Genomic DNA, 27,837 nt, shown 5'->3' with positions numbered 1-27,837 from the left:
TCAAAACCAACACTCTCCACTTCCAAATGGTGCGCGATGGCATAACTAACCCTATTTAAGCTTAGTTACACGTTTGCATTGAAAGGGACTGAGTTATCAACTTTTCCAGTTTTTATGCGTGCAAAATGCTTTTCAGAGCGAGAAAAGCATGTTTTGACCCACAATGTGTTTTTGACCCTGACACGTGAATTGTGCTCAAAACCAATGCTCTCCACTTCCAAATGGTGAGCAATGGCATAAATAACCCTATTTAAGCTCAGTTACACGTTTGCATTGAAAGTGACTGAGTTATTCACTTTTCCAGTTTTTATGCGTGCAAAATGCTTTTCAGAGCGAGAAAAGCATGTTTTGACCCACAATGTGTTCTTGACCCTAACACGTGAATTATGCTCAAAACCAACGGTCTCCACTTCCAAATGGTGCGCGATGGCATAACTAACCCTATTTAAGCTTAGTTACACGTTTGCATTGAAAGGGACTGAGTTATCAACTTTTCCAGTTTTTATTCGTGCAAAATGCTCTTCAGAGCGAGAAAAGCATGTTTTGACCCACAATGTGTTTTTGACCCTAACACGTGAATTATGCTCAAAACTAATGCTCTCCACTTCCAAATGGTGCGCAATGGCATAAATAACCCTATTTAAGCTCAGTTACACGTTTGCATTGAAAGTGACTGAGTTATTCACTTTTCCAGTTTTTATGCGTGCAAAATGCTTTTCAGAGCGAGAAAAACACTTTTTGACCCACAATGTGTTTTTGACCCTAACACGTGAATTATGCTCAAAACCAACGCTCTCCACTTCCAAATGGTGCGCGATGGCATAAATAACCCTATTTAAGCTTAGTTGCACGTTCGCATTGAAATGGACTGAGTTATCAACTTTTCCAGTTTTTATGCGTGCAAAATGCTTTTCAGAGCGAGAAAAGCATGTTTTGACCCACAATGTGTTTTTGACCCTGACACGTGAATTGTGCTCAAAACCAATGCTCTCCACTTCCAAATGGTGCGCAATGGCATAAATAACCCTATTTAAGCTCAGTTACACGTTTGCATTGAAAGTGACTGAGTTATTCACTTTTCCAGTTTTTATGTGTGCAAAATGATTTTCAGAGCGAGAAAAGCATGTTTTGACCCACAATGTGTTTTTGACCCTAACACGTGAATTATGCTCAAAACCAACGCTCTCCACTTCCAAATGGTGCGCGATGGCATAAATAACCCTATTTAAGCTTAGTTACACGTTTGCATTGAAAGGGACTGAGTTATCAACTTTTCCAGTTTTTATGCGTGCAAAATGCTTTTCAGAGCGAGAAAAGCATGTTTTGACCCACAATGTGTTTTTGACCCTGACACGTGAATTGTGCTCAAAACCAATGCTCTCCACTTCCAAATGGTGAGCAATGGCATAAATAACCCTATTTAAGCTCAGTTACACGTTTGCATTGAAAGTGACTGAGTTATTCACTTTTCCAGTTTTTATGCGTGCAAAATGCTTTTCAGAGCGAGAAAAGCATGTTTTGACCCACAATGTGTTCTTGACCCTAACACGTGAATTATGCTCAAAACCAACGGTCTCCACTTCCAAATGGTGCGCGATGGCATAACTAACCCTATTTAAGCTTAGTTACACGTTTGCATTGAAAGGGACTGAGTTATCAACTTTTCCAGTTTTTATTCGTGCAAAATGCTCTTCAGAGCGAGAAAAGCATATTTTGACCCACAATGTGTTTTTGACCCTAACACGTGAATTATGCTCAAAACTAATGCTCTCCACTTCCAAATGGTGCGCAATGGCATAAATAACCCTATTTAAGCTCAGTTACACGTTTGCATTGAAAGTGACTGAGTTATTCACTTTTCCAGTTTTTATGCGTGCAAAATGCTTTTCAGAGCGAGAAAAACACTTTTTGACCCACAATGTGTTTTTGACCCTAACACGTGAATTATGCTCAAAACCAACGCTCTCCACTTCCAAATGGTGCGCGATGGCATAAATAACCCTATTTAAGCTTAGTTACACGTTTGCATTGAAAGGGACTGAATTATCAACTTTTCCAGTTTTTATGCGTGCAAAATGCTTTTCAGAGCGAGAAAAACACTTTTTGACCCACAATGTGTTTTTGACCCTAACACGTGAATTATGCTCAAAACCAACGCTCTCTACTTCCAAATGGTATGCAATGCCATAAATAACCCTATTTAAGCTTAGTTACACGTTTGCATTGAAAGGGACTGAGTTATCAACTTTTCCAGTTTATATGCGTGCAAAATGCTTTTCAGAGCGAGAAAAACACTTTTTGACCCACAATGTGTTTTTGACCCTAACATGTGAATTATGCTCAAAACCAACGCTCTCCACTTCCAAATGGTGCGCGATGGCATAACTAACCCTATTTAAGCCTAGTTACACGTTTGCATTGAAAGGGACTGAGTTATCAACTTTTCCAGTTTTTATGCGTGCAAAATGCTTTTCAGAGCGAGAAAAGCATGTTTTGACCCACAATGTGTTTTTAACCCTGACACGTGAATTGTGCTCAAAACCAATGCTCTCCACTTCCAAATGGTGCGCAATGGCATAAATAATCCTATTTAAGCTCAGTTACACGTTTGCATTGAAAGTTACTGAGTTATTCACTTTTCCAGTTTTTATGCGTGCAAAATGCTTTTCAGAGCGAGAAAAGCATGTTTTGACCCACAATGTGTTTTTGACCCTAACACGTGAATTATGCTCAAAACTAATGCTCTCCACTTCCAAATGGTGTGCAATGGCATAAATAACCCTATTTAAGCTTAGTTACACGTTTGCATTGAAAGGGACTGAGTTATCAACTTTTCCAGTTTTTATGCGTGCAAAATGCTTTTCAGAGCGAGAAAAACACTTTTTGACCCACAATGTGTTTTTGACCCTAACATGTGAATTATGCTCAAAACCAACGCTCTCCACTTCCAAATGGTGCGCGATGGCATAACTAACCCTATTTAAGCCTAGTTACACGTTTGCATTGAAAGGGACTGAGTTATCAACTTTTCCAGTTTTTATGCGTGCAAAATGCTTTTCAGAGCGAGAAAAGCATGTTTTGACCCACAATGTGTTTTTGACCCTGACACGTGAATTGTGCTCAAAACCAATGCTCTCCACTTCCAAATGGTGCGCAATGGCATAAATAACCCGATTTAAGCTTAGTTACACGTTTGCATTGAAATGGACTGAGTTATCAACTTTTCCAGTTTTTATGTGTGCAAAATGCTTTTCAGAGCGAGAAAAGCATGTTTTGACCCACAATGTGTTTTTGACCCTAACATGTGAATTATGCTCAAAACCAACGCTCTCCACTTCCAAATGGTGCGCGATGGCATAACTAACCCTATTTAAGCCTAGTTACACGTTTGCATTGAAAGGGACTGAGTTATCAACTTTTCCAGTTTTTATGCGTGCAAAATGCTTTTCAGAGCGAGAAAAGCATGTTTTGACCCACAATGTGTTTTTGACCCTGACACGTGAATTGTGCTCAAAACCAATGCTCTCCACTTCCAAATGGTGCGCAATGGCATAAATAACCCTATTTAAGCTCAGTTACACGTTTGCATTGAAAGTGACTGAGTTATTCACTTTTCCAGTTTTTATGTGTGCAAAATGCTTTTCAGAGCGAGAAAAGCATGTTTTGACCCACAATGTGTTTTTGACCCTAACACGTGAATTATGCTCAAAACCAACACTCTCCACTTCCAAATGGTGCGCGATGGCATAGATAACCCTATTTAAGCTTAGTTACACGTTTGCATTGAAAGGGACTGAATTATCAACTTTTCCAGTTTTTATGCGTGCAAAATGCTTTTCAGAGCGAGAAAAACACTTTTTGACCCACAATGTGTTTTTGACCCTAACACGTGAATTATGCTCAAAATCAACGCTCTCTACTTCCAAATGGTATGCAATGGCATAAATAACCCTATTTAAGCTTAGTTACACGTTTGCATTGAAAGGGACTGAGTTATCAACTTTTCCAGTTTTTATGCGTGCAAAATGCTTTTCGGAGCGAGAAAAGCATGTTTTGACCCACAATGTGTTTTTGACCCTACCACGTGAATTATGCTCAAAACCAACGCTCTCCACTTCCAAATGGTGCGCAATGGCATAAATAACCCTATTTAAGCTTAGTTACACGTTCGCATTGAAATGGACTGAGTTATCAACTTTTCCAGTTTTTATGCGTGCAAAATGCTTTTCAGAGCGAGAAAAACACTTTTTGACCCACAATGTGTTTTTGACCCTAACACGTGAATTATGCTCAAAACCAACGCTCTCTACTTCCAAATGGTATGCAATGGCATAAATAACCCTATTTAAGCTTAGTTACACGTTCGCATTGAAATGGACTGAGTTATCAACTTTTCCAGTTTTTATGCGTGCAAAATGCTTTTCAGAGCGAGAAAAGCATGTTTTGACCCACAATGTGTTTTTGACCCTGACACGTGAATTGTGCTCAAAACCAATGCTCTCCACTTCCAAATGGTGCGCAATGGCATAAATAACCCTATTGAAGCTCAGTTACACGTTTGCATTGAAAGTGACTGAGTTATTCACTTTTCCAGTTTTTATGCGTGCAAAATGCTTTTCAGAGAGAGAAAAACGCTTTTTGACCCACAATGTGTTTTTGACCCTAACACGTGAATTATGCTCAAAACCAACGATCTCCACTTGCAAATGGTGCGCATTGGCATAAATAACCCTATTTAAGCTTAGTTACACGTTTGCATTGAAATGGACTGAGTTATCAACTTTTCCAGTATTTATGCGTGCAAAATGCTTTTCAGAGCGAGAAAAGCATGTTTTGACCCACAATGTGTTTTTGACCCTAACACGTGAATTATGCTCAAAACCAACGCTCTCCACTTCCAAATGGTGCGCGATGGCATAAATAACCCTATTTAAGCTTAGTTACACGTTTGCATTGAAAGGGACTGAATTATCAACTTTTCCAGTTTTTATGCGTGCAAAATGCTTTTCAGAGCGAGAAAAACACTTTTTGACCCACAATGTGTTTTTGACCCTAACAAGTGAATTATGCTCAAAACCAACGCTCTCTACTTCCAAATGGTATGCAATGGCATAAATAACCCTATTTAAGCTTAGTTACACGTTTGCATTGAAAGGGACTGAGTTATCAACTTTTCCAGTTTATATGCGTGCAAAATGCTTTTCAGAGCGAGAAAAACACTTTTTGACCCACAATGTGTTTTTGACCCTACCACGTGAATTATGCTCAAAACCAACGCTCTCCACTTCCAAATGGTGCGCAATGGCATAAATAACCCTATTTAAGCTTAGTTGCACGTTCGCATTGAAATGGACTGAGTTATCAACTTTTCCAGTTTTTATGCGTGCAAAATGCTTTTCAGAGCGAGAAAAGCATGTTTTGACCCACAATGTGTTTTTGACCCTGACACGTGAATTGTGCTCAAAACCAATGCTCTCCACTTCCAAATGGTGCGCAATGGCATAAATAACCCTATTTAAGCTCAGTTACACGTTTGCATTGAAAGGGACTGAGTTATCAACTTTTCCAGTTTTTATGCGTGCAAAATGCTTTTCAGAGCGAGAAAAGCATGTTTTGACCCACAATGTGTTTTTGACCCTGACACGTGAATTGTGCTCAAAACCAATGCTCTCCACTTCCAAATGGTGAGCAATGGCATAAATAACCCTATTTAAGCTCAGTTACACGTTTGCATTGAAAGTGACTGAGTTATTCACTTTTCCAGTTTTTATGCGTGCAAAATGCTTTTCAGAGCGAGAAAAGCATGTTTTGACCCACAATGTGTTCTTGACCCTAACACGTGAATTATGCTCAAAACCAACGGTCTCCACTTCCAAATGGTGCGCGATGGCATAACTAACCCTATTTAAGCTTAGTTACACGTTTGCATTGAAAGGGACTGAGTTATCAACTTTTCCAGTTTTTATTCGTGCAAAATGCTCTTCAGAGCGAGAAAAGCATGTTTTGACCCACAATGTGTTTTTGACCCTAACACGTGAATTATGCTCAAAACTAATGCTCTCCACTTCCAAATGGTGCGCAATGGCATAAATAACCCTATTTAAGCTCAGTTACACGTTTGCATTGAAAGTGACTGAGTTATTCACTTTTCCAGTTTTTATGCGTGCAAAATGCTTTTCAGAGCGAGAAAAACACTTTTTGACCCACAATGTGTTTTTGACCCTAACACGTGAATTATGCTCAAAACCAACGCTCTCCACTTCCAAATGGTGCGCGATGGCATAAATAACCCTATTTAAGCTTAGTTGCACGTTCGCATTGAAATGGACTGAGTTATCAACTTTTCCAGTTTTTATGCGTGCAAAATGCTTTTCAGAGCGAGAAAAGCATGTTTTGACCCACAATGTGTTTTTGACCCTGACACGTGAATTGTGCTCAAAACCAATGCTCTCCACTTCCAAATGGTGCGCAATGGCATAAATAACCCTATTTAAGCTCAGTTACACGTTTGCATTGAAAGTGACTGAGTTATTCACTTTTCCAGTTTTTATGTGTGCAAAATGATTTTCAGAGCGAGAAAAGCATGTTTTGACCCACAATGTGTTTTTGACCCTAACACGTGAATTATGCTCAAAACCAACGCTCTCCACTTCCAAATGGTGCGCGATGGCATAAATAACCCTATTTAAGCTTAGTTACACGTTTGCATTGAAAGGGACTGAGTTATCAACTTTTCCAGTTTTTATGCGTGCAAAATGCTTTTCAGAGCGAGAAAAGCATGTTTTGACCCACAATGTGTTTTTGACCCTGACACGTGAATTGTGCTCAAAACCAATGCTCTCCACTTCCAAATGGTGAGCAATGGCATAAATAACCCTATTTAAGCTCAGTTACACGTTTGCATTGAAAGTGACTGAGTTATTCACTTTTCCAGTTTTTATGCGTGCAAAATGCTTTTCAGAGCGAGAAAAGCATGTTTTGACCCACAATGTGTTCTTGACCCTAACACGTGAATTATGCTCAAAACCAACGGTCTCCACTTCCAAATGGTGCGCGATGGCATAACTAACCCTATTTAAGCTTAGTTACACGTTTGCATTGAAAGGGACTGAGTTATCAACTTTTCCAGTTTTTATTCGTGCAAAATGCTCTTCAGAGCGAGAAAAGCATATTTTGACCCACAATGTGTTTTTGACCCTAACACGTGAATTATGCTCAAAACTAATGCTCTCCACTTCCAAATGGTGCGCAATGGCATAAATAACCCTATTTAAGCTCAGTTACACGTTTGCATTGAAAGTGACTGAGTTATTCACTTTTCCAGTTTTTATGCGTGCAAAATGCTTTTCAGAGCGAGAAAAACACTTTTTGACCCACAATGTGTTTTTGACCCTAACACGTGAATTATGCTCAAAACCAACGCTCTCCACTTCCAAATGGTGCGCGATGGCATAAATAACCCTATTTAAGCTTAGTTACACGTTTGCATTGAAAGGGACTGAATTATCAACTTTTCCAGTTTTTATGCGTGCAAAATGCTTTTCAGAGCGAGAAAAACACTTTTTGACCCACAATGTGTTTTTGACCCTAACACGTGAATTATGCTCAAAACCAACGCTCTCTACTTCCAAATGGTATGCAATGGCATAAATAACCCTATTTAAGCTTAGTTACACGTTTGCATTGAAAGGGACTGAGTTATCAACTTTTCCAGTTTATATGCGTGCAAAATGCTTTTCAGAGCGAGAAAAACACTTTTTGACCCACAATGTGTTTTTGACCCTAACATGTGAATTATGCTCAAAACCAACGCTCTCCACTTCCAAATGGTGCGCGATGGCATAACTAACCCTATTTAAGCCTAGTTACACGTTTGCATTGAAAGGGACTGAGTTATCAACTTTTCCAGTTTTTATGCGTGCAAAATGCTTTTCAGAGCGAGAAAAGCATGTTTTGACCCACAATGTGTTTTTGACCCTGACACGTGAATTGTGCTCAAAACCAATGCTCTCCACTTCCAAATGGTGCGCAATGGCATAAATAATCCTATTTAAGCTCAGTTACACGTTTGCATTGAAAGTTACTGAGTTATTCACTTTTCCAGTTTTTATGTGTGCAAAATGCTTTTCAGAGCGAGAAAAGCATGTTTTGACCCACAATGTGTTTTTGACCCTAACACGTGAATTATGCTCAAAACCAACGCTCTCCACTTCCAAATGGTGCGCGATGGCATAAATAACCCTATTTAAGCTTAGTTACACGTTTGCATTGAAAGGGACTGAGATATCAACTTTTCCAGTTTTTATGCGTGCAAAATGCTTTTCAGAGCGAGAAAAGCATGTTTTGACCCACAATGTGTTTTTGACCCTAACACGTGAATTATGCTCAAAACCAACGCTCTCCACTTCCAAATGGTGCGCGATGGCATAACTAACCCTATTTAAGCTTAGTTACACGTTTGCATTGAAAGGGACTGAGTTATCAACCTTTCCAGTTTTTATGCGTGCAAAATGCTCTTCAGAGCGAGAAAAGCATGTTTTGACCCACAATGTGTTTTTGACCCTAACACGTGAATTATGCTCAAAACTAATGCTCTCCACTTCCAAATGGTGTGCAATGGCATAAATAACCCTATTTAAGCTTAGTTACACGTTTGCATTGAAAGGGACTGAGTTATCAACTTTTCCAGTTTTTATGCGTGCAAAATGCTTTTCAGAGCGAGAAAAACACTTTTTGACCCACAATGTGTTTTTGACCCTAACATGTGAATTATGCTCAAAACCAACGCTCTCCACTTCCAAATGGTGCGCGATGGCATAACTAACCCTATTTAAGCCTAGTTACACGTTTGCATTGAAAGGGACTGAGTTATCAACTTTTCCAGTTTTTATGCGTGCAAAATGCTTTTCAGAGCGAGAAAAGCATGTTTTGACCCACAATGTGTTTTTGACCCTGACACGTGAATTGTGCTCAAAACCAATGCTCTCCACTTCCAAATGGTGCGCAATGGCATAAATAACCCGATTTAAGCTTAGTTACACGTTTGCATTGAAATGGACTGAGTTATCAACTTTTCCAGTTTTTATGTGTGCAAAATGCTTTTCAGAGCGAGAAAAGCATGTTTTGACCCACAATGTGTTTTTGACCCTAACATGTGAATTATGCTCAAAACCAACGCTCTCCACTTCCAAATGGTGCGCGATGGCATAACTAACCCTATTTAAGCCTAGTTACACGTTTGCATTGAAAGGGACTGAGTTATCAACTTTTCCAGTTTTTATGCGTGCAAAATGCTTTTCAGAGCGAGAAAAGCATGTTTTGACCCACAATGTGTTTTTGACCCTGACACGTGAATTGTGCTCAAAACCAATGCTCTCCACTTCCAAATGGTGCGCAATGGCATAAATAACCCTATTTAAGCTCAGTTACACGTTTGCATTGAAAGTGACTGAGTTATTCACTTTTCCAGTTTTTATGTGTGCAAAATGCTTTTCAGAGCGAGAAAAGCATGTTTTGACCCACAATGTGTTTTTGACCCTAACACGTGAATTATGCTCAAAACCAACACTCTCCACTTCCAAATGGTGCGCGATGGCATAAATAACCCTATTTAAGCTTAGTTACACGTTTGCATTGAAAGGGACTGAATTATCAACTTTTCCAGTTTTTATGCGTGCAAAATGCTTTTCAGAGCGAGAAAAACACTTTTTGACCCACAATGTGTTTTTGACCCTAACACGTGAATTATGCTCAAAATCAACGCTCTCTACTTCCAAATGGTATGCAATGGCATAAATAACCCTATTTAAGCTTAGTTACACGTTTGCATTGAAAGGGACTGAGTTATCAACTTTTCCAGTTTTTATGCGTGCAAAATGCTTTTCAGAGCGAGAAAAGCATGTTTTGACCCACAATGTGTTTTTGACCCTACCACGTGAATTATGCTCAAAACCAACGCTCTCCACTTCCAAATGGTGCGCAATGGCATAAATAACCCTATTTAAGCTTAGTTACACGTTCGCATTGAAATGGACTGAGTTATCAACTTTTCCAGTTTTTATGCGTGCAAAATGCTTTTCAGAGCGAGAAAAACACTTTTTGACCCACAATGTGTTTTTGACCCTAACACGTGAATTATGCTCAAAACCAACGCTCTCTACTTCCAAATGGTATGCAATGGCATAAATAACCCTATTTAAGCTTAGTTACACGTTCGCATTGAAATGGACTGAGTTATCAACTTTTCCAGTTTTTATGCGTGCAAAATGCTTTTCAGAGCGAGAAAAGCATGTTTTGACCCACAATGTGTTTTTGACCCTGACACGTGAATTGTGCTCAAAACCAATGCTCTCCACTTCCAAATGGTGCGCAATGGCATAAATAACCCTATTGAAGCTCAGTTACACGTTTGCATTGAAAGTGACTGAGTTATTCACTTTTCCAGTTTTTATGCGTGCAAAATGCTTTTCAGAGCGAGAAAAACACTTTTTGACCCACAATGTGTTTTTGACCCTAACACGTGAATTATGCTCAAAACCAACGATCTCCACTTGCAAATGGTGCGCATTGGCATAAATAACCCTATTTAAGCTTAGTTACACGTTTGCATTGAAATGGACTGAGTTATCAACTTTTCCAGTTTTTATGCGTGCAAAATGCTTTTCAGAGCGAGAAAAGCATGTTTTGACCCACAATGTGTTTTTGACCCTAACACGTGAATTATGCTCAAAACCAACGCTCTCCACTTCCAAATGGTGCGCGATGGCATAAATAACCCTATTTAAGCTTAGTTACACGTTTGCATTGAAAGGGACTGAATTATCAACTTTTCCAGTTTTTATGCGTGCAAAATGCTTTTCAGAGCGAGAAAAACACTTTTTGACCCACAATGTGTTTTTGACCCTAACACGTGAATTATGCTCAAAACTAATGCTCTCCACTTCCAAATGGTGTGCAATGGCATAAATAACCCTATTTAAGCTTAGTTACACGTTTGCATTGAAAGGGACTGAGTTATCAACTTTTCCAGTTTGTATGCGTGCAAAATGCTTTTCAGAGCGAGAAAAACACTTTTTGACCCACAATGTGTTTTTGACCCTAACACGTGAATTATGCTAAAAACCAACGCTCTCCACTTCCAAATGGTGCGCGATGGCATAAATAACCCTATTTAAGCTTAGTTACACGTTTGCATTGAAAGGGACTGAATTATCAACTTTTCCAGTTTTTATGCGTGCAAAATGCTTTTCAGAGCGAGAAAAACACTTTTTGACCCACAATGTGTTTTTGACCCTAACACGTGAATTATGCTCAAACCAACACTCTCCACTTCCAAATGGTGCGCAATGGCATAAATAACCCTATTTAAGCTTAGTTACACGTTCGCATTGAAATTGACTGAGTAATCAACTTTTCCAGTTTTTATGCGTGCAAAATGCTTTTCAGAGCGAGAAAAACACTTTTTGACCCACAATGTGTTTTTTACCCTAACACATGAATTATGCTCAAAACCAACGCTCTCTACTTCCAAATGGTATGCAATGGCATAAATAACCCTATTTAAGCTTAGTTACACGTTCGCGTTGAAATGGACTGAGTTATCAACTTTTCCAGTTTTTATGCGTGCAAAATGCTTTTCAGAGCGAGAAAAACACTTTTTGACCCACAATGTGTTTTTGACCCTAACACGTGAATTATGCTCAAAACCAACGCTCTCCACTTCCAAATGGTGCGCAATGGCATAAATAACCCTATTTAAGCTTAGTTACACGTTCGCATTGAAATGGACTGAGTTATCAACTTTTCCAGTTTTTATGCGTGCAAAATGCTTTTCAGAGCCAGAAAAACACTTTTTGACCCACAATGTGTTTTTGACCCTAACACGTGAATTATGCTCAAAACCAACGCTCTCCACTTCCAAATGGTGCGCGATGGCATAACTAACCCTATGTAATCCTAGTTACACGTTTGCATTGAAAGGGACTGAGTTATCAACTTTTCCAGTTTTTATGGGTGAAAATGCTTTTCAGAGCGAGAAAAGCATGTTTTGACCCACAATGTGTTTTTGACCCTGACACGTGAATTGTGCTCAAAACCAATGCTCTCCACTTCCAAATGGTGTGCAATGGCATAAATAACCCTATTTAAGCTTAGTTACACGTTTGCATTGAAAGGGACTGAATTATCAACTTTTCCAGTTTTTATGCTTGCAAAATGCTTTTCAGAGCGAGAAAAACACTTTTTGACCCACAATGTGTTTTTGACCCTAACACGTGAATTATGCTCAAAACCAACACTCTCCACTTCCAAATGGTGCGCAATGGCATAAATAACCCTATTTAAGCTTAGTTACACGTTCGCATTGAAATGGACTGAGTAATCAACTTTTCCAGTTTTTATGCGTGCAAAATGCTTTTCAGAGCGAGAAAAACACTTTTTGACCCACAATGTGTTTTTTACCCTAACACATGAATTATGCTCAAAACCAACGCTCTCTACTTCCAAATGGTATGCAATGGCATAAATAACCCTATTTAAGCTTAGTTACACGTTCGCATTGAAATGGACTGAGTTATCAACTTTTCCAGTTTTTATGCATGCAAAATGCTTTTCAGAGCGAGAGAAGCACTTTTTGACCAACAATGTGTTTTTGACCCTAACACGTGAATTATGCTCAAAACCAACGCTCTCCAATTCCAAATGGTGCGCGATGGCATAAATAACCCTATTTAAGCTTAGTTACACGTTTGCATTGAAAGGGACTGAGTTATTCACTTTTCCAGTTTTTATGCTTGCAAAATGCTTTTCAGAGCGAGAAAAACACTTTTTGACCCACAATGTGTTTTTGACCCTAACACGTGAATTATGCTCAAAACCAACACTCTCCACTTCCAAATGGTGCGCAATGGCATAAATAACCCTATTTAAGCTCAGTTACACGTTTGCATTGAAAGTGACTGAGTTATTCACTTTTCCAGTTTTTATGCATGCAAAATGCTTTTCAGAGCGAGAGGAGCACTTTTTGACCAACAATGTGTTTTTGACCCTAACACGTGAATTATGCTCAAAACCAACACTCTCCACTTCCAAATGGTGCGCAATGGCATAAATAACCCTATTAAGCTTAGTTACACGTTCGCATTGAAATGGACTAAGTAATCAACTTTTCCAGTTTTTATGCGTGCAAAATGCTTTTCAGAGCGAGAAAAACACTTTTTGACCCACAATGTGTTTTTGACCCTAACACGTGAATTATGCTCAAAACCAACGCTCTCCACTTCCAAATGGTGCGCAATTTCATAAATAACCCTATTTAAGCTTAGTTACACGTTCGCATTGAAATGGACTGAGTTATCAACTTTTCCAGTTTTTATGCGTGCAAAATGCTTTTCAGAGCCAGAAAAACACTTTTTGACCCACAATGTGTTTTTGACCCTAACACGTGAATTATGCTCAAAACTAATGCTCTCCACTTCCAAATGGTATGCAATGGCATAAATAACCCTATTTAAGCTTAGTTACACGTTTGCATTGAAAGGGACTGAATTATCAACTTTTCCAGTTTTTATGCGTGCAAATGGCTTTTCAGAGCGAGAAAAACACTTTTTGACCCACAATGTGTTTTTGACCCTAACACGTGAATTATGCTCAAAACCAACGCTCTCTACTTCCAAATGGTATGCAATGGCATAAATAACCCTATTTAAGCTTAGTTACACGTTTGCATTGAAAGGGACTGAGTTATCAACTTTTCCAGTTTATATGCGTGCAAAATGCTTTTCAGAGCGAGAAAAGCATGTTTTGACCCACAATGTGTTTTTGACCCTAACACGTGAATTATGCTCAAAACCAACACTCTCCACTTCCAAATGGTGCGCAATGGCATAAATAACCCTATTAAGCTTAGTTACACGTTCGCATTGAAATGGACTAAGTAATCAACTTTTCCAGTTTTTATGCGTGCAAAATGCTTTTCAGAGCGAGAAAAACACTTTTTGACCCACAATGTGTTTTTGACCCTAACACGTGAATTATGCTCAAAACCAACGCTCTCCACTTCCAAATGGTGCGCAATTTCATAAATAACCCTATTTAAGCTTAGTTACACGTTCGCATTGAAATGGACTGAGTTATCAACTTTTCCAGTTTTTATGCGTGCAAAATGCTTTTCAGAGCCAGAAAAACACTTTTTGACCCACAATGTGTTTTTGACCCTAACACGTGAATTATGCTCAAAACTAATGCTCTCCACTTCCAAATGGTATGCAATGGCATAAATAACCCTATTTAAGCTTAGTTACACGTTTGCATTGAAAGGGACTGAATTATCAACTTTTCCAGTTTTTATGCGTGCAAAATGCTTTTCAGAGCGAGAAAAACACTTTTTGACCCACAATGTGTTTTTGACCCTAACACGTGAATTATGCTCAAAACCAACACTCTCCACTTCCAAATGGTGCGCAATGGCATAAATAACCCTATTAAGCTTAGTTACACGTTCGCATTGAAATGGACTAAGTAATCAACTTTTCCAGTTTTTATGCGTGCAAAATGCTTTTCAGAGCGAGAAAAACACTTTTTGACCCACAATGTGTTTTTGACCCTAACACGTGAATTATGCTCAAAACCAACGCTCTCCACTTCCAAATGGTGCGCAATTTCATAAATAACCCTATTTAAGCTTAGTTACACGTTCGCATTGAAATGGACTGAGTTATCAACTTTTCCAGTTTTTATGCGTGCAAAATGCTTTTCAGAGCCAGAAAAACACTTTTTGACCCACAATGTGTTTTTGACCCTAACACGTGAATTATGCTCAAAACTAATGCTCTCCACTTCCAAATGGTATGCAATGGCATAAATAACCCTATTTAAGCTTAGTTACACGTTTGCATTGAAAGGGACTGAATTATCAACTTTTCCAGTTTTTATGCGTGCAAAATGCTTTTCAGAGCGAGAAAAACACTTTTTGACCCACAATGTGTTTTTGACCCTAACACGTGAATTATGCTCAAAACCAACGCTCTCCACTTCCAAATGGTGCGCAATTTCATAAATAACCCTATTTAAGCTTAGTTACACGTTCGCATTGAAATGGACTGAGTTATCAACTTTTCCAGTTTTTATGCGTGCAAAATGCTTTTCAGAGCCAGAAAAACACTTTTTGACCCACAATGTGTTTTTGACCCTAACACGTGAATTATGCTCAAAACTAATGCTCTCCACTTCCAAATGGTATGCAATGGCATAAATAACCCTATTTAAGCTTAGTTACACGTTTGCATTGAAAGGGACTGAATTATCAACTTTTCCAGTTTTTATGCGTGCAAATGGCTTTTCAGAGCGAGAAAAACACTTTTTGACCCACAATGTGTTTTTGACCCTAACACGTGAATTATGCTCAAAACCAACGCTCTCTACTTCCAAATGGTATGCAATGGCATAAATAACCCTATTTAAGCTTAGTTACACGTTTGCATTGAAAGGGACTGAGTTATCAACTTTTCCAGTTTATATGCGTGCAAAATGCTTTTCAGAGCGAGAAAAGCATGTTTTGACCCACAATGTGTTTTTGACCCTAACACGTGAATTATGCTCAAAACCAACACTCTCCACTTCCAAATGGTGCGCAATGGCATAAATAACCCTATTAAGCTTAGTTACACGTTCGCATTGAAATGGACTAAGTAATCAACTTTTCCAGTTTTTATGCGTGCAAAATGCTTTTCAGAGCGAGAAAAACACTTTTTGACCCACAATGTGTTTTTGACCCTAACACGTGAATTATGCTCAAAACCAACGCTCTCCACTTCCAAATGGTGCGCAATTTCATAAATAACCCTATTTAAGCTTAGTTACACGTTCGCATTGAAATGGACTGAGTTATCAACTTTTCCAGTTTTTTTGCGTGCAAAATGCTTTTCAGAGCCAGAAAAACACTTTTTGACCCACAATGTGTTTTTGACCCTAACACGTGAATTATGCTCAAAACTAATGCTCTCCACTTCCAAATGGTATGCAATGGCATAAATAACCCTATTTAAGCTTAGTTACACGTTTGCATTGAAAGGGACTGAATTATCAACTTTTCCAGTTTTTATGCGTGCAAAATGCTTTTCAGAGCGAGAAAAACACTTTTTGACCCACAATGTGTTTTTGACCCTAACACGTGAATTATGCTCAAAACCAACGCTCTCCACTTCCAAATGGTGCGCAATTTCATAAATAACCCTATTTAAGCTTAGTTACACGTTCGCATTGAAATGGACTGAGTTATCAACTTTTCCAGTTTTTATGCGTGCAAAATGCTTTTCAGAGCCAGAAAAACACTTTTTGACCCACAATGTGTTTTTGACCCTAACACGTGAATTATGCTCAAAACTAATGCTCTCCACTTCCAAATGGTATGCAATGGCATAAATAACCCTATTTAAGCTTAGTTACACGTTTGCATTGAAAGGGACTGAATTATCAACTTTTCCAGTTTTTATGCGTGCAAATGGCTTTTCAGAGCGAGAAAAACACTTTTTGACCCACAATGTGTTTTTGACCCTGACACGTGAATTGTGCTCAAAACCAATGCTCTCCACTTCCAAATGGTGCGCAATGGCATAAATAACCCTATTTAAGCTCAGTTACACGTTTGCATTGAAAGGGACTGAGTTGTCAACCTTTCCAGTTTTTATGCGTGCAAAATGCTCTTCAGAGCGAGAAAAGCATGTTTTGACCCACAATGTGTTTTTGACCCTAACACGTGAATTATGCTCAAAACTAATGCTCTCCACTTCCAAATGGTGTGCAATGGCATAAATAACCCTATTTAAGCTTAGTTACACGTTTGCATTGAAAGGGACTGAGTTATCAACTTTTCCAGTTTGTATGCGTGCAAAATGCTTTTCAGAGCGAGAAAAACACTTTTTGACCCACAATGTGTTTTTGACCCTAACACGTGAATTATGCTAAAAACCAACGCTCTCCACTTCCAAATGGTGCGCGATGGCATAAATAACCCTATTTAAGCTTAGTTACACGTTTGCATTGAAAGGGACTGAATTATCAACTTTTCCAGTTTTTATGCGTGCAAAATGCTTTTCAGAGCGAGAAAAACACTTTTTGACCCACAATGTGTTTTTGACCCTAACACGTGAATTATGCTCAAAACCAACGCTCTCCACTTCCAAATGGTGCGCAATGGCATAAATAACCCTATTTAAGCTTAGTTACACGTTCGCATTGAAATGGACTGAGTTATCAACTTTTCCAGTTTTTATGCGTGCAAAATGCTTTTCAGAGCCAGAAAAACACTTTTTGACCCACAATGTGTTTTTGACCCTAACACGTGAATTATGCTCAAAACCAACGCTCTCCACTTCCAAATGGTGCGCGATGGCATAACTAACCCTATGTAATCCTAGTTACACGTTTGCATTGAAAGGGACTGAGTTATCAACTTTTCCAGTTTTTATGGGTGCAAAATGCTTTTCAGAGCGAGAAAAGCATGTTTTGACCCACAATGTGTTTTTGACCCTGACACGTGAATTGTGCTCAAAACCAATGCTCTCCACTTCCAAATGGTGTGCAATGGCATAAATAACCCTATTTAAGCTTAGTTACACGTTTGCATTGAAAGGGACTGAATTATCAACTTTTCCAGTTTTTATGCTTGCAAAATGCTTTTCAGAGCGAGAAAAACACTTTTTGACCCACAATGTGTTTTTGACCCTAACACGTGAATTATGCTCAAAACCAACACTCTCCACTTCCAAATGGTGCGCAATGGCATAAATAACCCTATTTAAGCTTAGTTACACGTTCGCATTGAAATGGACTGAGTAATCAACTTTTCCAGTTTTTATGCGTGCAAAATGCTTTTCAGAGCGAGAAAAACACTTTTTGACCCACAATGTGTTTTTTACCCTAACACATGAATTATGCTCAAAACCAACGCTCTCTACTTCCAAATGGTATGCAATGGCATAAATAACCCTATTTAAGCTTAGTTACACGTTCGCATTGAAATGGACTGAGTTATCAACTTTTCCAGTTTTTATGCATGCAAAATGCTTTTCAGAGCGAGAGAAGCACTTTTTGACCAACAATGTGTTTTTGACCCTAACACGTGAATTATGCTCAAAACCAACGCTCTCCAATTCCAAATGGTGCGCGATGGCATAAATAACCCTATTAAGCTTAGTTACACGTTCGCATTGAAATGGACTAAGTAATCAACTTTTCCAGTTTTTATGCGTGCAAAATGCTTTTCAGAGCGAGAAAAACACTTTTTGACCCACAATGTGTTTTTGACCCTAACACGTGAATTATGCTCAAAACCAACGCTCTCCACTTCCAAATGGTGCGCAATTTCATAAATAACCCTATTTAAGCTTAGTTACACGTTCGCATTGAAATGGACTGAGTTATCAACTTTTCCAGTTTTTATGCGTGCAAAATGCTTTTCAGAGCCAGAAAAACACTTTTTGACCCACAATGTGTTTTTGACCCTAACACGTGAATTATGCTCAAAACTAATGCTCTCCACTTCCAAATGGTATGCAATGGCATAAATAACCCTATTTAAGCTTAGTTACACGTTTGCATTGAAAGGGACTGAATTATCAACTTTTCCAGTTTTTATGCGTGCAAATGGCTTTTCAGAGCGAGAAAAACACTTTTTGACCCACAATGTGTTTTTGACCCTAACACGTGAATTATGCTCAAAACCAACGCTCTCTACTTCCAAATGGTATGCAATGGCATAAATAACCCTATTTAAGCTTAGTTACACGTTTGCATTGAAAGGGACTGAGTTATCAACTTTTCCAGTTTATATGCGTGCAAAATGCTTTTCAGAGCGAGAAAAGCATGTTTTGACCCACAATGTGTTTTTGACCCTAACACGTGAATTATGCTCAAAACCAACACTCTCCACTTCCAAATGGTGCGCAATGGCATAAATAACCCTATTAAGCTTAGTTACACGTTCGCATTGAAATGGACTAAGTAATCAACTTTTCCAGTTTTTATGCGTGCAAAATGCTTTTCAGAGCGAGAAAAACACTTTTTGACCCACAATGTGTTTTTGACCCTAACACGTGAATTATGCTCAAAACCAACGCTCTCCACTTCCAAATGGTGCGCAATTTCATAAATAACCCTATTTAAGCTTAGTTACACGTTCGCATTGAAATGGACTGAGTTATCAACTTTTCCAGTTTTTATGCGTGCAAAATGCTTTTCAGAGCCAGAAAAACACTTTTTGACCCACAATGTGTTTTTGACCCTAACACGTGAATTATGCTCAAAACTAATGCTCTCCACTTCCAAATGGTATGCAATGGCATAAATAACCCTATTTAAGCTTAGTTACACGTTTGCATTGAAAGGGACTGAATTATCAACTTTTCCAGTTTTTATGCGTGCAAAATGCTTTTCAGAGCGAGAAAAACACTTTTTGACCCACAATGTGTTTTTGACCCTAACACGTGAATTATGCTCAAAACCAACGCTCTCCACTTCCAAATGGTGCGCAATGGCATAAATAACCCTATTTAAGCTTAGTTACACGTTCGCATTGAAATGGACTGAGTTATCAACTTTTCCAGTTTTTATGCGTGCAAAATGCTTTTCAGAGCCAGAAAAACACTTTTTGACCCACAATGTGTTTTTGACCCTAACACGTGAATTATGCTCAAAACCAACGCTCTCCACTTCCAAATGGTGCGCGATGGCATAACTAACCCTATGTAATCCTAGTTACACGTTTGCATTGAAAGGGACTGAGTTATCAACTTTTCCAGTTTTTATGGGTGCAAAATGCTTTTCAGAGCGAGAAAAGCATGTTTTGACCCACAATGTGTTTTTGACCCTGACACGTGAATTGTGCTCAAAACCAATGCTCTCCACTTCCAAATGGTGTGCAATGGCATAAATAACCCTATTTAAGCTTAGTTACACGTTTGCATTGAAAGGGACTGAATTATCAACTTTTCCAGTTTTTATGCTTGCAAAATGCTTTTCAGAGCGAGAAAAACACTTTTTGACCCACAATGTGTTTTTGACCCTAACACGTGAATTATGCTCAAAACCAACACTCTCCACTTCCAAATGGTGCGCAATGGCATAAATAACCCTATTTAAGCTTAGTTACACGTTCGCATTGAAATGGACTGAGTAATCAACTTTTCCAGTTTTTATGCGTGCAAAATGCTTTTCAGAGCGAGAAAAACACTTTTTGACCCACAATGTGTTTTTTACCCTAACACATGAATTATGCTCAAAACCAACGCTCTCTACTTCCAAATGGTATGCAATGGCATAAATAACCCTATTTAAGCTTAGTTACACGTTCGCATTGAAATGGACTGAGTTATCAACTTTTCCAGTTTTTATGCATGCAAAATGCTTTTCAGAGCGAGAGAAGCACTTTTTGACCAACAATGTGTTTTTGACCCTAACACGTGAATTATGCTCAAAACCAACGCTCTCCAATTCCAAATGGTGCGCGATGGCATAAATAACCCTATTAAGCTTAGTTACACGTTCGCATTGAAATGGACTAAGTAATCAACTTTTCCAGTTTTTATGCGTGCAAAATGCTTTTCAGAGCGAGAAAAACACTTTTTGACCCACAATGTGTTTTTGACCCTAACACGTGAATTATGCTCAAAACCAACGCTCTCCACTTCCAAATGGTGCGCAATTTCATAAATAACCCTATTTAAGCTTAGTTACACGTTCGCATTGAAATGGACTGAGTTATCAACTTTTCCAGTTTTTATGCGTGCAAAATGCTTTTCAGAGCCAGAAAAACACTTTTTGACCCACAATGTGTTTTTGACCCTAACACGTGAATTATGCTCAAAACTAATGCTCTCCACTTCCAAATGGTATGCAATGGCATAAATAACCCTATTTAAGCTTAGTTACACGTTTGCATTGAAAGGGACTGAATTATCAACTTTTCCAGTTTTTATGCGTGCAAATGGCTTTTCAGAGCGAGAAAAACACTTTTTGACCCACAATGTGTTTTTGACCCTAACACGTGAATTATGCTCAAAACCAACGCTCTCTACTTCCAAATGGTATGCAATGGCATAAATAACCCTATTTAAGCTTAGTTACACGTTTGCATTGAAAGGGACTGAGTTATCAACTTTTCCAGTTTATATGCGTGCAAAATGCTTTTCAGAGCGAGAAAAGCATGTTTTGACCCACAATGTGTTTTTGACCCTAACACGTGAATTATGCTCAAAACCAACACTCTCCACTTCCAAATGGTGCGCAATGGCATAAATAACCCTATTAAGCTTAGTTACACGTTCGCATTGAAATGGACTAAGTAATCAACTTTTCCAGTTTTTATGCGTGCAAAATGCTTTTCAGAGCGAGAAAAACACTTTTTGACCCACAATGTGTTTTTGACCCTAACACGTGAATTATGCTCAAAACCAACGCTCTCCACTTCCAAATGGTGCGCAATTTCATAAATAACCCTATTTAAGCTTAGTTACACGTTCGCATTGAAATGGACTGAGTTATCAACTTTTCCAGTTTTTATGCGTGCAAAATGCTTTTCAGAGCCAGAAAAACACTTTTTGACCCACAATGTGTTTTTGACCCTAACACGTGAATTATGCTCAAAACTAATGCTCTCCACTTCCAAATGGTATGCAATGGCATAAATAACCCTATTTAAGCTTAGTTACACGTTTGCATTGAAAGGGACTGAATTATCAACTTTTCCAGTTTTTATGCGTGCAAAATGCTTTTCAGAGCGAGAAAAACACTTTTTGACCCACAATGTGTTTTTTACCCTAACACGTGAATTATGCTCAAAACCAACGCTCTCCACTTCCAAATGGTGCGCAATTTCATAAATAACCCTATTTAAGCTTAGTTACACGTTCGCATTGAAATGGACTGAGTTATCAACTTTTCCAGTTTTTATGCGTGCAAAATGCTTTTCAGAGCCAGAAAAACACTTTTTGACCCACAATGTGTTTTTGACCCTAACACGTGAATTATGCTCAAAACTAATGCTCTCCACTTCCAAATGGTATGCAATGGCATAAATAACCCTATTTAAGCTTAGTTACACGTTTGCATTGAAAGGGACTGAATTATCAACTTTTCCAGTTTTTATGCGTGCAAATGGCTTTTCAGAGCGAGAAAAACACTTTTTGACCCACAATGTGTTTTTGACCCTGACACGTGAATTGTGCTCAAAACCAATGCTCTCCACTTCCAAATGGTGCGCAATGGCATAAATAACCCTATTTAAGCTCAGTTACACGTTTGCATTGAAAGTGACTGAGTTATTCACTTTTCCAGTTTTTATGTGTGCAAAATGCTTTTCAGAGCGAGAAAAGCATGTTTTGACCCACAATGTGTTTTTGACCCTAACACGTGAATTATGCTCAAAACCAACACTCTCCACTTCCAAATGGTGCGCAATGGCATAAATAACCCTATTTAAGCTTAGTTACACGTTCGCATTGAAATGGACTAAGTAATCAACTTTTCCAGTTTTTATGCGTGCAAAATGCTTTTCAGAGCGAGAAAAACACTTTTTGGCCCACAATGTGTTTTTGACCCTAACACGTGAATTATGCTCAAAACCAACGCTCTCCACTTCCAAATGGTGCGCAATTTCATAAATAACCCTATTTAAGCTTAGTTACACGTTCGCATTGAAATGGACTGAGTTATCAACTTTTCCAGTTTTTATGCGTGCAAAATGCTTTTCAGAGCCAGAAAAACACTTTTTGACCCACAATGTGTTTTTGACCCTAACATGTGAATTATGCTCAAAACCAACGATCTCCACTTGCAAATGGTGCGCATTGGCATAAATAACCCTATTTAAGCTTAGTTACACGTTCGCATTGAAATGGACTGAGTAATCAACTTTTCCAGTTTTTATGCGTGCAAAATGCTTTTCAGAGCGAGAAAAACACTTTTTGACCCACAATGTGTTTTTGACCCTAACACGTGAATTATGCTCAAAACTAATGCTCTCCACTTCCAAATGGTATGCAATGGCATAAATAACCCTATTTAAGCTTAGTTACACGTTTGCATTGAAAGGGACTGAATTATCAACTTTTCCACTTTTTATGCGTGCAAATGGCTTTTCAGAGCGAGAAAAACACTTTTTGACCCACAATGTGTTTTTGACCCTAACACGTGAATTATGCTCAAAACCAACGCTCTCTACTTCCAAATGGTATGCAATGGCATAAATAACCCTATTTAAGCTTAGTTACACGTTTGCATTGAAAGGGACTGAGTTATCAACTTTTCCAGTTTATATGCGTGCAAAATGCTTTTCAGAGCGAGAAAAGCATGTTTTGACCCACAATGTGTTTTTGACCCTAACACGTGAATTATGCTCAAAGCCAACACTCTCCACTTCCAAATGGTGCGCAATGGCATAAATAACCCTATTTAAGCTTAGTTACACGTTCGCATTGAAATGGACTGAGTAATCAACTTTTCCAGTTTTTATGCGTGCAAAATGCTTTTCAGAGCGAGAAAAACACTTTTTGACCCACAATGTGTTTTTGACCCTACCACGTGAATTATGCTCAAAACCAACGCTCTCCACTTCCAAATGGTGCGCAATGGCATAAATAACCCTATTTAAGCTTAGTTACACGTTCGCATTGAAATGGACTGAGTTATCAACTTTTCCAGTTTTTATGCGTGCAAAATGCTTTTCAGAGCCAGAAAAACACTTTTTGACCCACAATGTGTTTTTGACCCTAACATGTGAATTATGCTCAAAACCAACGCTCTCCACTTCCAAATGGTGCGCGATGGCATAACTAACCCTATTTAAGCCTAGTTACACGTTTGCATTGAAAGGGACTGAGTTATCAACTTTTCCAGTTTTTATGCGTGCAAAATGCTTTTCAGAGCGAGAAAAGCATGTTTTGACCCACAATGTGTTTTTGACCCTGACACGTGAATTGTGCTCAAAACCAATGCTCTCCACTTCCAAATGGTGCGCAATGGCATAAATAACCCTATTTAAGCTCAGTTACACGTTTGCATTGAAAGTGACTGAGTTATTCACTTTTCCAGTTTTTATGTGTGCAAAATGCTTTTCAGAGCGAGAAAAGCATGTTTTGACCCACAATGTGTTTTTGACCCTAACACGTGAATTATGCTCAAAACCAACACTCTCCACTTCCAAATGGTGCGCAATGGCATAAATAACCCTATTAAGCTTAGTTACACGTTCGCATTGAAATGGACTAAGTAATCAACTTTTCCAGTTTTTATGCGTGCAAAATGCTTTTCAGAGCGAGAAAAACACTTTTTGACCCACAATGTGATCTATTTCGACCTCTCTCTGACCGTCACCACGGTCTTACTACGAATGATGCCATTCAACTACTTGTCGCGAGACCCTTATATCAAAATTGTCACCTGTGACTGATTGGAGGCAGGTCCTGCCGCATAAAGCGGATGCCAGGACATGGCTCTTCCTCTTTTGCCTTCTCGCTTCGGTTTTCGTGAGACCCGGTAAGTTTGAAACTTGGGAAATCTACAATCCGTCACGTTAAATCGTGCAGGCGCTTTAAGCCCCTGAGGACTGTTTAAAGTTTTCCCGTTAAAGTTTTCGCTGGTTTTTTCCCTGGTTAACCAACTTTGCTTGTGTGCAGGAGAGAAGTACTGGTGAACGAGCGCTCCCCTCTGCAGCAGCAGTCGGGTTGTGCCGTGAAACGAAGCAGCGGGAAGAAACGTTTCTACCCTGTTTGAATGCTTTGTATATTTTGATTGTTATAGGCTCTGAAGTTAAACACTAAACACAAGGCTGAAGTGATAGGCTGACTCCCCTCTGCAGCAGCAGTCGGGTTGTGCCGTGAAACCCCCACACACGTCCGCGTGAATTGTGCGGGGTTTGTTTATTAAATAGTTCCCCCACCCACGTTCGCGTGAATTGTGCTGGGTTTGTGCGTGAGATATTTAATTTGTTTATTAAGATAATCCCAATGAGAATGACTGCCAGGTGCGGTCCTTAATTTCTGTTCCGCCCGTGAAACCCCCACCCACGTTCGCGTGAATTGTGCTGGGCTCGTGCGTGAGATATTTAATTTATTTATTAAGATAGTTTCAATGAGCATGACTGCAAGGTGCGGTCGTTAATTTCTGTTCCGCCCGTGAAAACCCCACCCACGTTCGCGTGAGTTGTGCTGGGTTTGTGAAATAGTTACTTTGTTATTAAGATAACTCCAATGGGCGTGGCTGCCAGGTGCGGTCATTAATTTCTGTTCCACCGTGAAGACCCCCACGTTCGCGTGAATTGTGCTGGGTCTGTGGGTGAAGTTACTCTGTTTATTATGATAAATCAGTAAGCCTTGTTAGTGTATGTAAACAATTTAGTCAGAGCCTAGTTACTTTCCTACGATTGACTGTAGCAAAATAATAATAATAATAAAAAAAAAAAAAATAATAATAATAATAGATAAATAAATATAAATAAAACAACTTTCTCAGTCCGTTGGCCACTGTACGCAGCAGGCCGGACAAAAAAGTGGTGGATACGCTTACTGTGCGCAGTAAAGCTACATTTAGTGTCCCCTTGGCGGCTGTTCGCAGCAGGCTGGGCCAGTACACAAACGACGTTGGTCAGTGTGGTGTCTGCTCCACCTAGCTTGGCAGCAATTGCCTTGATCCCGCTGGCTACTGTTCGCAGTGGGCAGGGTAAACAGTTGTTGGGGCTGCTATTGTTGTACACGCTTACGGCATATTAAGGCGTGAGTGTCCTGATTGCCGAGATGGCATCCCATATGTGCATCTTTTGCGGCGCGACCATGGACTCACGTGATGGCCACCGGGAGTGCCCTGGGTGTTTAGGCAGGGCTCATCTCTTGGGAGATGTCAAGAACCCATGCCCCGCCGCACTCGACTTACCTCTCGAGGAGAGGGCTCGTAGGGCTGGCCTGCAGGCAGCACCTGTGTCACTGACTGACTCCTCTTCCACTCATGGAGGGCAGTCCTATGAACCAGAGGTTAAGCCCTCGAAAAGGAAGCACAGGTCGTCCCATAAGCCTCCTCATAAGCACAAGAGGAGGAGAACCGCAGACGCTGTCAACTCCCCCGTGCTCCCTCCAAGTTCGCCCGTGCGGGATTCTGTAGAGAAGGAGAGCATGTACACCCAGCTTCTGGCAGCCGTTCGTGGCCTGACAGACAGGGTGAACAGCTTCGAAACCCACCCTCGGCAGGCCGAGGCCGAGGCTGTTGGCTCAGCGGAGGCCTCACTTGATCACCTGCCCTCTTTTCAGGAGCAAAGGCATCCTGACGCCATTTCGCTTTATGCTCAAGGCTCCCTCCTCGGGGTTGGGCAAGACCAGGGGAACCCTGAGGGTGGGCACAGTGGTGCTTCCTCCTACCCAGGGGATTCAACATCAGGAGGTGATGGCACAGATGTCGCCGGTGCAGTGGATCTGGCAGAGAAGGTTCTTACTGCTGCGAAAATTGTGGGGCTCGCAATCCCGGTGCAGGGTGCTAGCCCAGCTGATGGGGTCTGGGCCGGTATTGTCCAGTCCCGGCCCACAGTGTCCCTCCCTGCGGCAGATGATTTCTGCCAAATGTTGAGGAAAACCTGGGATGCTCCGAGCAAACCTTGTCAGTTTAACGCAGGTTGCAGGAAGCTGGCTAGGGCGTCATACCCACCGGAGACCGGGTTGGGGGATATGCCGCCTGTAGAAAGGGAGATGGCTGCTCTGACTTCCTCTGGACCACCGAGGTTGACTGCAGACCCACACTGCCCTCGGAGGGAGTGTGACAGGACTGATCGCCTTGTTTGTAAGGCCTATAATGCGTCTGCTCGTGCTGCTCGGTCCGGAAATGCATTGGCGGTTCTTTTAGCTGCTGTAAGGAAGACTGTTGGTGCAGGTGATCAGGACACCAAGGACCTTATGGATGCGGCCTTGTCTGCCCTTGCCCAGATGACGCGTGACGTGGGCTCTGCCATGTCATCGGCGACTCTAGCTCGCAGGCAGATCTGGCTGGCTCAGACTGCCCTCCCTGAGGGTGTGAGGGCAGAGCTCATAAATATGCCGGTACTGCCAGCCAAGGTGTTCCATCCCGACTCACAGTCCGTGCTGGTTAAAGCTCAGGAGTCTGTGCGTGCTCGCGAGGGTGTAAAAAGGTCATTTCATCCACCCACAGCTGGAACAGCAAGTAGTCAGCACACACATACACGTATCTGGAGACGTCAGGAACCCTGGTCGGGTAACACACGCCGGGGTTTCAGCGGGCAAGGTCCGGCCCGGCCTGGGCACTATCAGGGGGAACGTCTACCCCAGTCAGTGGCGAATAGGACGGCCCAACGCGGGCGCCCCCCCAGGGGTCCAAGGACTCGTGGGGGCCGTAAGTAGGATACGGGGGTCAGCTGCAGAGGTTCACTCGCAGCTACGCCTGGATGGCTGGGAGAGGGAGACTTCAGACCCTTGGGTGTTGGACACAATTTTAAGGGGTTACAGACTCCAGTTTTGGCGGCGGCCTCCACCCTTTTCGGGGTTCCATCCGACCACAGTCAAGGACCCAGTCCAGGCAAACATTTTAGCAGAAGAAGTGGCGACACTACTGCAGAAAGGCGCCATAACAAGGGTGAGCACCAGCGAACAGCAAGCTGGCTTTTATTCAATATATTTCCTGGTCCCCAAAAAGGACGGTGGGCTACGCCCCATTTTAGACCTGCGCCGCTTGAACGCGCACTTGAAAACCCTGACCTTCAAAATGCTCCAGACAAAGCACATCCTAGAGTCAATAGAGCCGGGCGAGTGGTTCACTACGATCGATTTAAAAGATGCGTACTTCCACGTC

The sequence above is a fragment of the Micromesistius poutassou genome (assembly GCF_964030765.1).
Source record: "Micromesistius poutassou genome assembly, chromosome: 3".
NCBI lineage: Eukaryota > Metazoa > Chordata > Actinopteri > Gadiformes > Gadidae > Micromesistius > Micromesistius poutassou.
Note: the sequence above shows the minus strand (reverse complement) of the source record.